This window comes from Buceros rhinoceros, unplaced genomic scaffold (genome assembly GCF_000710305.1).
Source record: "Buceros rhinoceros silvestris isolate BGI_N320 unplaced genomic scaffold, ASM71030v1 scaffold6930, whole genome shotgun sequence".
Classification (NCBI taxonomy): Eukaryota; Metazoa; Chordata; class Aves; order Bucerotiformes; family Bucerotidae; genus Buceros; species Buceros rhinoceros.
Window position 1 is genome coordinate 70702 of NW_010388962.1, and position 16791 is coordinate 87492.

At 37.2% G+C, this 16791-nt stretch overlaps 1 protein-coding gene across 1 annotated transcript in view; it reads right to left on the reverse strand.

Moving 5' to 3' along the window:
- Nucleotides 1-16791, reverse strand: part of SUPT3H (suppressor of Ty 3 homolog (S. cerevisiae)) — a 119176-nt gene that overhangs the window by 66783 nt on the left and 35602 nt on the right. The gene's annotated exons all lie outside the window — the stretch shown is intronic.

The window sequence follows — 16791 nt, forward strand, 5'->3', positions numbered from 1 at the left end:
AGCAGGAGCAGAAAATTGAGCTAGTTTATACACAAATAGATCACATCAAAACCAGCACAAGATTGGAAACCAAACTTGCACAAGCTGATGCTTATTAGAGTCCTGGGCTAAGGAGGTCCAGCTCAAATGCAGAAGTCTGTGGGACCTGCTCCTTTCACCTTGCTGGCCTTTGGTTCTGGCATAAGATAATGATGTAGAGCAAGCTGGATAGAAAGGATGCTTCACAGCATGGAATACGCCTTTTCCTCTAAATTCAAAATATTGCCCAAAAGCTAAGATTTAATCATAATCTCTTGTCATCTGTTATCCCCATTAACCATCTGATGGATGCACTATGGTGAGCACAGTACAAGAGTTATCAAAAGGAGACATGCCTTAAAAAACTTCATAATATAAAAACTCACACACACCTGCAACATGATCAGTAAACAGAACTTTAATTTATTTTCAAATATCCCTATATTGTTCTTTCAGAAATGATTAATGCACCTGAAAATAATTTAAAGAAATCCTATCCTTCATACTCACACTAGCAATGGTTTCACTCAGTATCACTGGCTGAATAAGTATATTATTAATCTGAGCTCCCATGCTGCTATGACTTGAAATAGGCCTATTCAGAAGTTAAAAAGATCAACAAAAACAGTAGCTGTTTCCAATATCCAAAGGAGAAGGGGTCGGGGATGGGGGGGGAAGGTTTTCATTTTGGCAAGTGTTCAGTGGGCAAAAGATTCAGTCCATAAATCATAATACTGGACTGCATTAATTTTTTTCCACACTAATCACATGCATACAAAACATTAACTGTATCTTGCATGCACAACACAAAACATACTGCATGAAGAGTTCCGATTTTTCCCTTGAAACCCTCCCTTGGCCCTTGCAGTCACAGAGACCAGAGAGATTTCAGGAATTCAGAAGTCACAGTAATATAATCTTACTTGAAAAACGTAAGAATGTGAAAAATGATAGTTCTATTTTTTGGCATAAGCAAAACTGTTTCTTACTCTGATTAGTTTGAGGGCACACAAGCTACTTATATTTCTAACATAAAATATAAAGAGCTGGATAAAAATAAATGTACCAAGAATGAGCCAATATTCATCTCTGGTGTAAATCTATTGCAGTTAATGGATTTATGCCAAGGCTGCCTTTGGCCCCACTAAGGTTAAAAGTATTAGAAAGCCTGACCTTAGTATGGTGATAACACACCACAGCTTCTCCAAATATCATATAAAACAATGCCCAAAATACCTGATGGGAAACACGCTCTGGTTCCCTAACGCATATAGAACCGTAACTGTGATCTTTAAGGTCCCTTCCAACCCAAACCATTCCATGATTCTAGATGACATTAATTTTCTTGCCATAAAATTCAGGAAATTTCTGTGTGTAGCTGAAACACGTTGTTTTTCCAAACGATAAACATGTGACAACATTATTTAATGCAAAGACTGGGTGCAAGCTGCTTACAGGAACTTCCCGACAAAGTAAGGGAGAGTACGGAGAGGAGGCCAAGTTCACATCCCATTAGCATCTAAGTAAATTCTGAATAACACTGTTTACTTTAATGGAGCTATTCTGGGCTGGACACAAGATCAAAATGTGCAATAATATTCTTGGTTTCTACCAAAACAATGACAACTTTATGCTCATATTGCCTTGACTTTTGCACCTATTTTATTTTAAGGAATGAACACACAGCACTTAATTTCTTTGGCTTAAAGAAAGAAAAATACAAAAATAATTACTTCCTGTAGAGTTATAAAATATGGATTATTTATCCAAACAGACCATAATGAGTTCTGCATTGGTACACATATTTATCTGGGAAACCAGGATATACTCAGGTAAATATGTATCCAAGCAATTAAAAAAAAATTACATACACAGCCAAGGTTGGGGGGCAGATGTATTTATAGTTTTAACACACAGACACACATATAATTGACTCATTCAAACCACAACATGAGTGATTTGCTATAATTAGTATCATAACAAACTGTCTTATTTGACTGCCCCAGAGTTGCCATCAACATGCAGTAAGTCCTGATTCCTTAATTTCCAGAGCTGAAGGCCTTGTTGAGTCATTCCCGTAGCTGTGTTACGTGATGAAGGGCGATTTCAGGAAGCCATATGAATAAAACAATCCATTTCTCATTCCAGAAAAGCAATTTTCAGCTACGCAACCTTGAAATCAGGAGGTCTTTGTCCTTTTGCTGCAGTGGCATTACTGGGGGTTTGTACTTGTGAGCAGTGGGTACTGCCCAGGACTCCAGATGATACGAGCGATACAAATTCTGCAATAACTTTTCATACGTGGGGTTAGTATACGACAACAGTGGAGATATGGCAAGAATTTCCCCCCACCTCCCTTGTCCAAGCCTCAGCCATATGCGGTGTCTGTCAAAGAATTTGGGGCAGCGACAGTTCCAACATACTTACTGTCTTTTCCTAATTTTTTTAACAATTAAAATTATTTAGTCTACACTATGAAATATTTTGGTTCGGATTATCCTGAAGAACAGTAAACAATCCAAATTACTTATGATTCTTGAAGAAAAGCAGGCTAAATTTCCTAATAACAGCAAACAACATTTGAGTCCTCGGAGCCTGAATATATTTTATTACAGCCAAATTATGAACTCCTAAAAGTGAAGTTTAAATAACGGAAGTGTTGAAATAACTTTAACTATAGGAGTGCAAATAGCTGTTAATAATTAGGAGTTTATGAAAAATAAGTATATTTTACAATTTTTCACATTACAAAGAAGGTAGTATATACAGTAACTATATTTTAAAGTCTAAGAAGAAATGGCTAGGGAATAATATTTTAAAATGTAATCACTGGTTTAATGACTTTATGAAGTTAACTTTCTTGGCAGGATGAACTGAAGTATGTTAACAGTCACCTTACGGCTATTTTCTTTTTGCAACTTCTGCAAATTACAGATTTGTTGAAAGGAGTATTCATTCTATGACAGAAGCACAGTTACTTCAATGGCCTTGTCTGCTTTTTTCATAATTATTTTTTCTTCCACCACCTCCAAAGTCAACAATCACCAATACTACTTCTACAAAAACCTCTTGATGGACAAACAGACAAAAAGTTGGAAAACAAACATACTATGTTGTGACATAATCCTTCCAGTTAAACTGCAGGACGCAGTCGAAACGGTAATGTTTGCATGTCTTGAAACTGCTGGGAGCCAAGAATAATGCTCCAGGAGCTATGATTTTGTTTTCATTGTAGAGGAAAATCAGATCATAGTTCACCTGGTCGTTTTCTCTTTTGAGACAGGAAGAGTGTTTTGTTATTAAGTATGCATAAAAATGTCCTATTTTTTCATCTTTTCTAGATCAAAAGTATGCAACTACAAAAATAGCAATAGAATATTCTAAATTTTTATGTAGTGCCATAAACGTATTTTAAACTGAGCATCCCGAAACTTTTCTGAAAGCAGTTAACTGTTTTTCACTTAAATCTTTCCATATAATATCTCACATACTACCTAATGCTGACACCTGAGCTTGTAATCCTAACACACGCAGGAAAAATACAGAAATTGTTTCCACTAGTCAGCATAGGAACAGGCGTTATGTAGTCAGCATATCCTGGGAGAATAATTACATTGTGGAGTCCATTGGAGCACTCTAATAGGTAATGACCACACAAGGGTTAAACAGCATGACTAAATCATCACGTGTCTAAAACATAAAACTTTCATCTGCAGATTAAATCCTCTTCAACTCTAAGTATTTTTTACTGAAGACTATTTACTGTAACACCAGTTGATTATGTGTGACCTTGAGAAGATAAAGCTCTGTGTCCCATTTTGAGGCTTTACAGAATCATAGAATCATATATGCTGGAAAAAACCTTTAAGATCATCAGGTTCAACCGTTAACCTACAACCGCCAAGTCCACCACTAAACTGCGTCCCTCAGCACCACTTCTACATGTCCTTTACATACTTCCAGGGACGGAATCTAAAAAATTTCAACCTTAACCGTAAAACCGCCAGGTCCACCACTAAACTGCGTCCCTCAGCACCACTTCTACATGTCCTTTACATACTTCCAGGGACGGGACTCCACCACTGCCCTGGGCAGCCTGTTTCAGGGCTTGACAGCCCTTTTGGGGAAGAAATTGCTCCACACATCCAACCTAAAACTCCCCTGGCACAACTTGAGGTCTTTTCTTCTTCTTGTCCTATTGCTTGTTAATTTTGAAAAGGGACCTACTCCCATCTTGCTACAACCTCCTTTCAGGTAGTTGTAGAGAGCAATAGGAGGAGCACTTTCTTTCTTGACATAGTCATATTCAGTCCAGACAGATCATACAAATAATAAAACATTAGTTTATACCCCCCTGTCCCTGGCATTTACTGAGAACTTGTTTTCAAGTACATAATCTGTTATATTTTTTTCTGCAAAAAAACCCCCCTTACTCTCAAGACTCTGAAGCAAGATTGACTGTTTCATTTTGCTTTCTATCACTTGGCACGGCTTTTGGTTTCCACAGTTCAGCCATCCTGAAGAGCTGGATGTGGATACAGTCTGCAGCCAGTTACTAGTAGCTGGAGAAGAATTATCCCCAAACCATCTTCAGCTAGAAGCAGGTTACAAAAGGACTCCTTCCCTTTGAAAGCATAATCAGTACACCTATAGGTTCAATATTCAACGATGCTTTTGATATCAGAGGTGACAAGCAGTTGATATAAATTTAAGAAATCAGACTGTTCTAACAAACCTGGGAGAAAACAGCCCCTGCCTCAGCTGCCTTCAGACTGAAATTGTATGCAAACCAGTTCAACAAACTCTAATAAACAGCCTGACACCTCAGCCTGCTCGTTTTTCACTGTACTGATGCTATCAAAGAACCCTACAGATCAGCATGCTGAAGAGAAGATATTTTTTACTATTCCCATTTGTTTAAATTGAGCTTTCAATATAATTTTGGACATCATCAACTCTTCATGCTACTGACAATCCACATCTCATTATAGAAAAGGTGGGAAGGATTTTTTGGTTTTGTTTTTCAGCAACAGCCAGTGAATTCAGAGCAGAAGAAATGCAGCAAAAGAAGGTACACACTTATAGGGAGCAAAAATAGCAAGCGCAGAACACCCCACACACTGCTTGAGGTGATCATTCTAAAAATACAAAAGGAAAAAATCAGAAAAATGTACTCAGCCTTTAGAAAACCACATGGACTGAACCTGTGTAATGGAATGGCTTAATGAGAAAATTCACCGTGCTCCTGGAGCTTACCCACAGTGTACCCACAGTTCAGCCTTTCTGACGACCAGTGTCATGCAATTGAACATCACTCAACAACTTTAAGTTAAAGCACATACCATTTCTTTTCAAGGAAATGCATAATCAGATCAGAAGAGCCTCAACTCTATTAGGCCACCCAAGTCAACTTTAGGCTGTACCCTAGAATGCACCTGAGAGCAGCAGATTCCCAAACCACAGGGATACATGGAGTTATTCTGCCATGGATGTGGACACAACAGATTTATGTCCATCTGACCCTCAATATTATCAAGCTCCCGCAGGAGTGAATCTCTGCCATTTGTCAGCCACCCCAATTTAGTACCATCAACAAAGTTGTTGAGAGTACCCTGTGTCACCCATCCAGACATGTGTGCCTTCACCATTGTCTAAGAGACTTAACTGTTGTTCCGTAGGAGAAGGGAAGGGAAAAAACAGGTGACAACTTTTCCGTGTGTGGGACAGTTGAATGATCACAATGGATTCTGCATGTTTGTTCAGCTTGTTGCATACACTGTAGTAACTCCCACAGTTCAGCGGGCAGCAGAGCAGCAATCCCGCCACAAACAGGGATTAAGGAAAACTGAATCCCTGTGCTCTATTCTTAGCAACTGTAATAGTTGATACTCAGAATCATTCTTCTTTAAAATACAAACAGGTACAATTATTAGAAAAATGTCCTGAAGACAGGACCTTGATCCTCTGGCTGAACTGATCCCAAAGTCATAAAAAAGGCTTTGCTACTGAAAGTGAAGATTTGCATCTACTGGAGACAGTACGATTTAAAAAAAAAAATATATTAAACAGATTAAATAAGCAAAATCAATTCCCAAGTAAATAGTGGAATTAATACTGCTATTTTGCAAAAGATTAACTTAAACTCAAAGTATTTTTTAAAAATGTTTTCTTCATGAATAATTTAAGCTTGACTTCTAAAATTAGAACTTGTTGCACCTTCTGTCACACAGGGAAAATAATTTAATGCATTTATGAACAATAACTACATTTCAGCTTAAGTTCCAGACATGACTTTTTCCTATTTTTCCTTCTGTCAATTCTCATTCCAAAATCAACATTTTTAGCCAACAATTTATACCTGTAATTTTTCTACTCTCCATGAAACAAAGGAAACTGTACTGCACCCTTGACGTTTATAGCAGGCAATACTGACCAAAGCGAAATTACAGCAACTATGTTAAACCCATAAAGTCGCTAAGTGCAGAAAAGTATTTAGACTCATTGAATTTAGTTTTAATAGGGTCAAATTATTCAGTGGCTACATAGATGTTAATTCAAGATTTGGCACTGGAGATGACCACTGCTGATGCTCTGTCCCACTGCTGGGGACAACAGCAGGCAAGAAAACAAACTTGGAAACTTCTACTTTAGTTATCATTATTAGAAGGGAGAAAAAATACGCTTGAAAAATATCACCCAAGGGGAAATGATAGAGCAGTGTTCCCTAGAATGAGCAAAAGACCATGAAGAAAGTTTTGTGGGGTGAACTTTGTAGATACGAATGTCCCTGGAGAGGGACTTTTTACAAGGGCATGCAGTGATAGGACAAGAGGTCATGGCTTTAAACTGAAGGAGGGTAAATTTAGGTTAGATGTTAGGAAGAAATTCCTCACTGTGATGGTGGTGAGGTGCTGCAACAGATTGCTCAGAAAGGTTGTGGATTCCCCACCCCTGGAAGAGGATGTTCAAGGCCAGGCTGGCTGGGACTTTGAGCAACCTGGTCTAGTGGAAGGTGTCCCTGCCTGTGACAGGGGGAGTGAACTAGATGATCTTTAAGGTCTCTTCCAACCCAAAACATTCTCCGATTCTATGGTGTTGTGATTCATTAGCCAATATGAAACTGAAAAATTTTCACAGCTAAAAGCACCCGAACCTTTGCAAACACATCACTGTATTTCTGAAGATGAGTGTAGAGTGTCCATGAGTGTCCATGTTCTAGAATTGTCCGGATATTCTAGATGCTGAGGTAAATGGTGCCATGCTGCTGTAAATTACTGGCAGCAAATTTCTCTGTATCTTGTTTTGGAGGAAATTATCACAGAATCATATAATAGATTGGGTTGGAAGGGACCTTTAAAGGTCATCTAGTCCAAATTATAATAAAACTAACTACATTTGGACTCAAATGTTCACAATGAGCTATATCACTTTTATAACAGTTTCAGTATAGCTATTCCAAGTTCACAATCCCAACTATAGCTATTACTTGCATCATTACATTCATCTTTGAATGCCTTTTTGGAACTAAAAGTTACTTTTAAAAAAGACTGCAATTTTTTCAGCAATAAATGCATTCACCTTTCCTTTTGTAAAAGAAAAAAAGCAATTAGAATTTACCCTTCTTAAGAACTGGGAATAATATTTTTTTTTAATATTTACTTTATTAACTCAGATTTATTTCCTTTCCATCAATTATTTCTATTTCTTTTCTTTCTCCAATATTCCTATGGCGTGCAAACCAGCAGAAGTTTACATCATACCACAGCTTCCTGTCCTTCGGTTTCAAATCCCAGAAGAAACCACCATTCAGGATTATCGTTACACAGTCTCCAACACTGCAAACAGGGGGGAAAAAAAAAAAAACCAACCAACCCCAACCAAACTTGTTGATTGAGAGACAATTTAATACAAACAGGTTTTTCTTAGAGAGTGAGATTTGTTAAATCACGTGTAATTACATTGCTCACACTGGAAAATATCATAGCTTTACATTAGTTTCACCAGAACACTAAATAGATATTCTTCCTTTTCATATGACAGCAAATCGGAATCCGGCTTCACTGTTTCTCATAGGGAAAATAAGACATGTATTTACCTATTCCAAGCACAGAGATAAAGTGCTTTTAGAGCAAGCCTCGGGCTAATGAAAGAACTGCAAAGCGAGTATTACTCTGAAGAGCAGGCAACCACCGGTGCACTGAATATAGAGAAGACAGGACCTTGATCCTCTGGCTGAACTGATCCCAAAGTCATAAAAAACAACTTCTTCAAACATGTCAAAACGAAGGACAAAAACATACTTTAAAAATTTAAATCTCGCAAAGGACATAAGCAAGAATTGCTTTGAAAATTTAGACTAGGAGACAGAAGAGAGGGGGGGAAAGGCTTCATGTTCAATCAAAAATACAAAATGACAACATTTTCCATTACAAAGCTCTACAACTATTCACAGCCCTGAAGAGATATGCCATTATGGTCATACATGGTGGAAGACTTTGTAAGTTAAAAGATTTTACCTGAAATGATTCACATTGGTCCTTCCTCTTACTTTTTATTCGCATCTGCTCAAACACATGTCGACCGAGCAGGAGCTTCTCGGTTTGCACGGTGGTGGCAACTAAATGTTACAGGACCACTCAGATTAAACAGGGAGACACACAACACATGTAAATGACTACTGGTTTAAATGCCTTTGGATGGCAGATAGGCCAGGCAGAATTTTGACAGGTAAGTGTCATCTTGCGACATGTACCCAAAATATCAATAGCAAAAGAAACAATAATCCAATATTTCTGCACATACATATCTGCAGTATACCACAATATATCTGCAGAGTGTACATTAGAACACTAGAGAAAGTCTCGGTCTGTTCTGTAATATTCAGCCTTGGGGAAAATAATTTGTTAGGGAGATAATAAAAATAATGTGTAATAAAATAGGAAGTTCTAAGAAATTTTTCTCTTCTATCACAAAATATCTCTCCAGTTCACTTTAAAATGTCTTCAAAATCCTAAATCTATAGCACCTTTCTTCCAAGAATCTTTTAATCCAAGATAAAGATAAAAATAGAGGGAAATTTACAAAAACAATAGTCCCAGCCCAAGGTATATCCATTTTCATGTAAAAATAAGAGAAGGAAAGGAAGCCCAAATTTGTCTTGGTTTGCTGCATTTTCTATTTATATGAATTATAATTCTCGGAGCTTCAGAAAACACAAGGTAAATTGTACAGATGATAGCCTGAACGTGACACATTTTCTCTTGGGAAGATGAAAGAAAGAAAAAAGGAGGGAGCTCTTGCTCAGAGAAGAAAAGAAAGCAACATGAAGGAGCATAAATGTAAAATCTGAACAACAGATATTTGTGTCTGAAAAATGGCACTGATTTCCTAACTCTTATTTAATGTCCATTCTTTAATTAACATTCCTTTCCCAAGGACATCAGTTTGAAAAGACTGTTTCACATTACTTTAGCACGAAGAGAATCACTTTTAAGCCATGAAAAGGCTGGGGATAAAAAATAAACATGCCTTCTGAACATAATTTCCTTATTATTGCTACTGCAAAGTTATGAAATGAAATCTACTATTTAACTACATTGGATCAAGCAACAGGAAGAGAAGGGAGTGTTTGAGTCACAACATCCCTGTAAGGATAAATTACTACACTTCCTCTTGCTAAAAGACAGTTTTAATAGACTGAAACTGTGTAAATGGTTAAAATCAAACCACTGGGAAGTACAAAGATCTTCTTGCTAACAGAAAAAACCCCATAAAACGTACTCTGAAATTCCTAACAGAAATATCGGTAACAATAGGGGGAAAATGTAGCAACATTTCTGCCAGAACATCAATAGTTTGAGAATTATTACAGCTATTCAAATTCTCTCCAGAATCTGAAGCTAGTTTAAAAACTATACAATAGCTTCTGGGGCTGCTTCATTTTATGCTACGCATTGGAGATGTTTAGATAATCTTTTATGAAAACTTCAAAATTTATCTGCTATTGCTACCAAAATTTTATTAGCCATAAGGGATTTCCCTCAGCTGAGCTTCAGTAATATTTACTAGATCCTCCAAATTGAATGCAACTGTTGGAAAAGTTAAAGTATTTTACTTCTTAAGTACGTTCTTGGCATAAAAAAATGGGAGGGCTTTAAGCTATGAGGAAAAGATAGGCTGAATTCTAAAATGTTGCAATAGATAACTTGGCAACTGGTTATAAGACTCCACAACTGGGATATGAATCTGGAAATGGTGTGATCTTTCATATAATTTAAATTCACTTTGACTTGTGTGGCAATGATCTGAAATGACCTTCCACGCAAATACTGTCTTTTTTTTTTTTTGTCAAAATTAGAAGATGCTAAAACATGAGGGAATTACACAGATAATTTGAAGAACAATGGAAAATATATTTGAAGTTGTTCAGGAATGCTCGTCCTAAGCCTAAGGGTAGTATAGAGAGAGCATTTATTTGAAACAGCTATCCTGGAGGAAACAGAAATTGATTTCCGAGGCCCATTGGAGACTGGACTGACCCCTCAAGACTCCAGGATGAATGACATGAAGGTGGTGAGTATAAGCCATGAAGTTTTTGGGGGAAAGAAGCAGCAAAGTTTTGAAAGGGATAAAAGAAATAAGTTGTTTGCAGAAATTTTCTAGATCAAAGATTTGTATTTGGTCCACGGTCTACTTCTAAACATCTAACACAGTCTGGGAAAGCAGTGATAAAATAAAACCTTCCAGTCATGTGGTGCCTTGCAGAACTCAATGTTTCTCGCTTCTTTTAAAGAAGCCTCATCTTCAACAGATGATGTTAGGAAAGTCAGTGTATCCAGAGAACCCAGATGCCACCAGCTGAAGGTAGGAAACCAAGAAAATATGCTATGAATCACATCATACATGGTGTATTTCTTATTCTTCTCCAGAAACTCAAGTTATTGGCTACCATCAGATTTCAACTGGCTATAGGGACATTTGGTTAGATTCAGTGAATTTTATACTATTTTATCTACCAATGCTTCACAATTAAATCTTGAACACTCTTAAACTGATGATGAACCAGGAAAGGCTCGGGCAAACAGTCAGTTCAGAGTCAATCCAAAATACTATCAATTAACTGAAGAAGTCTGATAAAAGAGGAAACAAGACTTATGTCAAGGGACAGAATTACTTGGTTTTTTTTCCAAAATCTCTGGAAATGGGCAACAGGTCCAGCCTGTGAGGCTATATACATCCATTAAGGAGAAGACAAATATTTTCCTCTGCCCTGGAATTCTGCTTTGGGAATCCAACTGTACAATTTTATAATTAAATGTAGCTCCACTGAAACTGCTCATGTGTTAAATTACTAAGGCAGAGCACAAAGCCAGGATATCCGGTACTGGTACCAGAGGAGTCAGAAGAAGACATGTCAATGATGCCAGAGGGGAAGAGGAAAACTACGGTTTACAGCATTTATCTTTGTTCTTTGGGAGCCACAAAGGAAAGTGTTAGCACTACAGGTCTGATTACAAGAGATGCTGAAACATCATCAAAATCTTTGAGAGGAGGGGCTGAAAGATGAATAGAAAAATCTTTATTTTCTCCAGGAAAACTGTGATGTAGACTGGCATCTGAGTACAGTGATTCTGATTATGATACAGGCCAAGGCTTACCACAATCTGGGATTCAGATTGTTCCGCTCCTAAAATACGGTAGCACAGGTTTCTTCAAGAAGAGACCTTGACTTTTCTCCACAAGAATCCGGTCTAAAGGGTCTGCAAAAGAGTATCTATTTCTCTAATTATTAGAGATATTCTTGGTAGTGTTTGTGGAAATAAGGGAAAGACCACCTAAGGCTAAAGCACAATAGATGAATTTCTAACAAAAAAACCACACCAAAAAGAGAACAAAAAAAGCACCAAAACACAAATGGAAAAGTAACTTCATTCCTCAAAAACAACAGAACACTTTCTTATAAATACATGATAAAAATGAAAGTGAACTCAAATATCAGTCACAAACTGATTACTGGAAAAGAGTGAAAACAAGCATGAATAAAATCAACACGGGTAAGATGAAGATAGAAAGAAATCTTTGAGCTGAGTCAAAATTTCTGACAGAGTGGATGACATTTTCTAAAAGACATGAGGAAAGAGCAATGCAAAGTGAAATGCAGAGTGGATGAAGAAAAAGCTGCAAGGCTGGGTGACATTTAAGAAGAAACACTAACTATTGAAGGGACTTAAGTCAAGAAAGTAGGGGATGAGATTACTACTAACAAATAAAACATTCTCCATTAATACAGATGCCTCCCTTTCTGGGTTGCTTTTAGGGATCATTTCTTTATTTTGGAAAAGCGAAGTTACCTATGTGAATTTTACATTTTTGTTCAGATGTCAGTGATATCTGTTCTACAGCCATTTCAGAAGTAAGCAAAACAAAGCACAAAACAACTCACTGCATATGGGCAAAGACGGGACCAGGAGAAAAAACGCTCCATTTGCCTCCCTCACCAACCAATTAACAGCTAACTTCACTGCTAACTGTTCTCCTCTAATGCAATAGGAAACATCTGCAAAATAATACAGAAATATAAAAAAACCCAAACAGCCAAACCTCTTCTGAGCTTTAACTTAAGAGTTTTTTGTCTCTAAATTTGTATGCACGCCTATGCAGAAACTATAAATATTTCCCAGAGCCTAAAGCTGTGAAATGCAGAGGTGATTTAGCAGACACGCAAACCATAAAAACTGTGCCCGATATATTTCTCTTCTAATTTAGAGTAAGTGGGCCAGTCTTATATCATATATAATCATAATTCTCAGTGACATTTAAACCAAAAACCAACTAAACATTTAAACTAAAACCCTGCAAACCTCCATAAAGCTTTACTAATAGTATCAGTCATTTTAATATAAAGCTAAGAGACAGTAGCATAAACAATGTCAGCACAGACTCGAGTTTGCAGTTTAGAACATGGACCGGGAATACTGTAAAAGTAAATCCTACATTCATAAGAACTCACTTTTCAATCAGTGGCTTTCTGAGAAGGAATAGGATCTGTGGCATGCAGTAAAGCCATACCGTTAGAAGCCCAGGAATAAAGAACTGCCAAAAGTAAAGCTTAATTAGCTTTGCAAGTCAAATTATGAAGCAAAGCAAAGCAGGCTTCAGACTTAAATCCGTACGAAGAAAGATAATCTGTGCAGGATGAAATAGAGGTGGAAAATCTAAACACGGTTCCAAAGCAGGAGAATTACTTTTACTAAGAAGAGTTGAGATTTTGAGCATGGGAGCAAAAGTGCAGCAACTCATGGAAGAGGTACATAGAAAGAAAATATTTCTAATGTACTGAATGGAGGTAAAAATCAAGGATTTTAAAGCACTCTGATCATCAGCACTGAATATCTCAGATGTGAATGAACTTTAAACAGAACTGAATGTCTGCTGGCATTAATATTCAAATAAATCAGTGAAGTTTTGTGAAGCTAAAGGGATTACAGGCTTCTGCCTACAAATACTTGAAGCACAATAAGATGACGGATCCAAATTCTTCTTGGTAGTGTCAGATGATATAATGAGAGGCAACAGCCAGAAATCGCAATTTGGAATGATTGAGTAGGATGTTAGGAAAACCTTTCTCATGGGAGGATAGAGCAGCCCTGCAGCAGTTTAGCAGGAGAGGCTCTGAAAAATTCCTCCATGGAGATTCCAAAGCCTGAGCTGGTCAAAGCCGTGGATGACCATCTGGTCTAGCACTGGTGATAATACTCCTTTGAGTGTGTTGGACTAGATGTCTCCAGGCGTTTGGCTGTTTCATTCTCCTCTGTATTGTGTATATTCTTACAGTTTTTGAGTAAAGTAAATCTTCTGTTTGTACAGGTGCCAGCATGATAGTCACATTCTCCTTCATTTGCAATAGGGTCCTCTATCTACGGCTACAGCAAAACTAGAATTTTTACCAAGAACAGTGTGTCCCCAAAGCGTAAGCACAGAAGGTCATTCCTGAGGGCTCTGCAAAGGACAGAGAACACAGGTGGAGGTGAGACAAACCTCACCACATCTTTGAGCGGCTGCTGCTACAACCATCAACTCAAAGTCAGCTGTAGCCAGCTCTCCAACGTCTATCAAGCACAAGGAAAAGCCTGCAACAGCACTGCCAATAAGGAGTAAAAGAAATACAGTCTGCTCCTTCACACCAGCAGTCCCGCTGTGCACTGAACAAGACGTAGGACAAGATGAAGTTTGCTGACTCTTTCAGTAAGAACAGATAAATACATAAAAATAATGGGTTCATTCACAGCAAGTCATCTAGGCTGATGAACAGCAGTTGTATGTAAAATGGGCTGAGGAAAGTTATCAGGATTTCTTTTGATACAACTTGAATGAAAATCAGCTTCGATGATGGTGAAAGTAGTCCCTGAGTAGATTCCTCAATTTGCAGCCTTGGTTCATTCAGATAAATAGGCTGTGCTAACACGTGTTTGAGCTTCATTTAGAAAAAAACCAGTTACTCACTACAGTTGTGAGTATCTCTGCTCTGTGGACTCAGCCACATACTGCAACGAATAATAAAATGCAGAGTGAGCTCATATCTCACAGATAACTTGATAATTTCATGGAGTTAAAGTTTGCCTTCTTAAAATCCTATAAGCTAAATCCTAAAGACCTATCACAAGCTTTTACAGAAGAGCTCCAGAATTGAGGCCTTTCTAATGGATTCCTGTAAAAAGTGATTTATAGTCCAGAGTTACTACTGTTAATAAACTTAAGGCTGTTGGGGGTTTTAGATTCTCTTTAGATATATTTCCCTTTACACCTCACAGATGTAATAAACACTAATATATCAGCTGATGAATGAAAGAGGATGTTTGTCTCATGAGAAGGCAGGACCATAGAGAGTGGTTCTACTTTTTACAGAGAATTGTAGTGAGACTGGTGGCAAGGCTGAGAGAACTGAGACTGAGGTCCTCCATGCCAGCACAAATTTCAGGTTGTAAATAAACAGACACCACCACAAAATACATAAACTATACTGCCCTTTTCTGATGGTCTCGAAGTACTTTACTAGGAAATTCAGTAGTATTATCCCCATCTTTCTAATTTAATACCTGAGACACAGAAATAAAAAATTAATTCATCTAAGTTACTTGACATTTTATGGATTCTGGCTCATCATTTCAGTACCTGACCCCATCCCCAGCATGATCTACCAAAGAGTGTCTTTAACTTTTATCCACTACTTGTCTTCACACACAAACCATATTTAAGATATCTCCTTCCAATCATCTTCAGTCTAATGAGGATGATGGCAATCTGTGCAAATCATTCTTTAAAGCACTCTATGACATCCACCTTTTGTTGTCCTACTGATAAACTCAGTGACATCTAATGTATATTCAGTTGATGAGCCCTGAATGTTTTGTTAAACGACATTTAATGTCAGAAACTAAATATAAAAACGTAATTTGATATGCTGATTTCCCATAACTACCTCACAAAGCACAGAAATATTCATCTGGGTGCTTCAGTCACTTGTAGAAGTTCAGGCTTACACAGTCAGTGAGAACAGAATCACCAACAGAATTCACATGTCCTGTGTCTCTGGGAAATGCATCATTCATCATGATACTGGTTTAAGGTGTCCATCAGGTTGCTTAGAGAATCTACATTTATCCCCTTGAAGACTATAGTCAACAAAATCAAAGCAAAATTATTTTTTGACGAATGACATTTGGCCCAAAATACAAAGTTGAGTGTTGTAGAAAAAATGGGAAACTCTTTTGATGTACATTCTATCCAGACATAGGATGAAATAGTGCCTAGTTTGAAAATCTAGCTTAATTACAGTGGATTTGTATCCTTAAAAGACCAATGTACTTTTGCTAACAGCTTCTGATAATGAAAGGGGTTTGTAATTAAGCAGAAATAATGCTGTATTCTACCAACTACAGAATAAAGCAGTGGATCTGATCACATTAGCAATATTATCTTAGATGTAAAGCGACAAATTTCTCACCTAAATATTAGTAAGTAGCTTCTACAAATGGTGTGCTACTAATTCAGTGCTTACAACGACATTTCTGGCTGCAGTACAGTTATGCACACACGAGTCCTGGAAATTAAAGTTATTCCTTCTCAAAATTTCCTTTTGCTTCTACTTCCAGTGTGTAAATGCCAAATATTAAAGTAAGTCTATAAATATTACTTTCATTTTCAGGCTTTCTAGTTAAGTCAGAAAGAGTTTCCTGCAGTCCAGCACTGCATTTGAACTCATGCTTACCTAATATAAAGTGAATCCTCTGGGTATTGGAAGAGCTAAACACTGAAATGATTTCCTGTCCTGATCTTCCATTTTTTATCTATTTTCTGCATCATTATTTTATGCACACGTAATTTCTGTTAGACAGATGATTGTGCTCTAATGCAAGTTCACTTTTTGTAATAATGATTTCACCAGCAGTGTGTGGGAACAGCTCTTTAATGTCATATTTTTGTATGTCATAATTTCAATGACTTTTGACAAAAGTCACACCTCAGTGAAGAATCATCACAAAAAGCTAATAAATTTTCAATTAAGTTCAAGCTGACTTTCAAAGTAAGTAAAGTTTCATAAGCAAACTAAGTAATGAATCCAATTTTAAAAGGGTTTTTCTAAAATTTCACTTTTTCCTGTTTTCCTAGAAAATAGATGCAGAGGAAGTGCTAAATATCCTTGAGCTGAACGCAGCAAGTATGATTTTGATCACAACACTAACATTCTCCTTGAACTACAAAAGGGTTAAATAC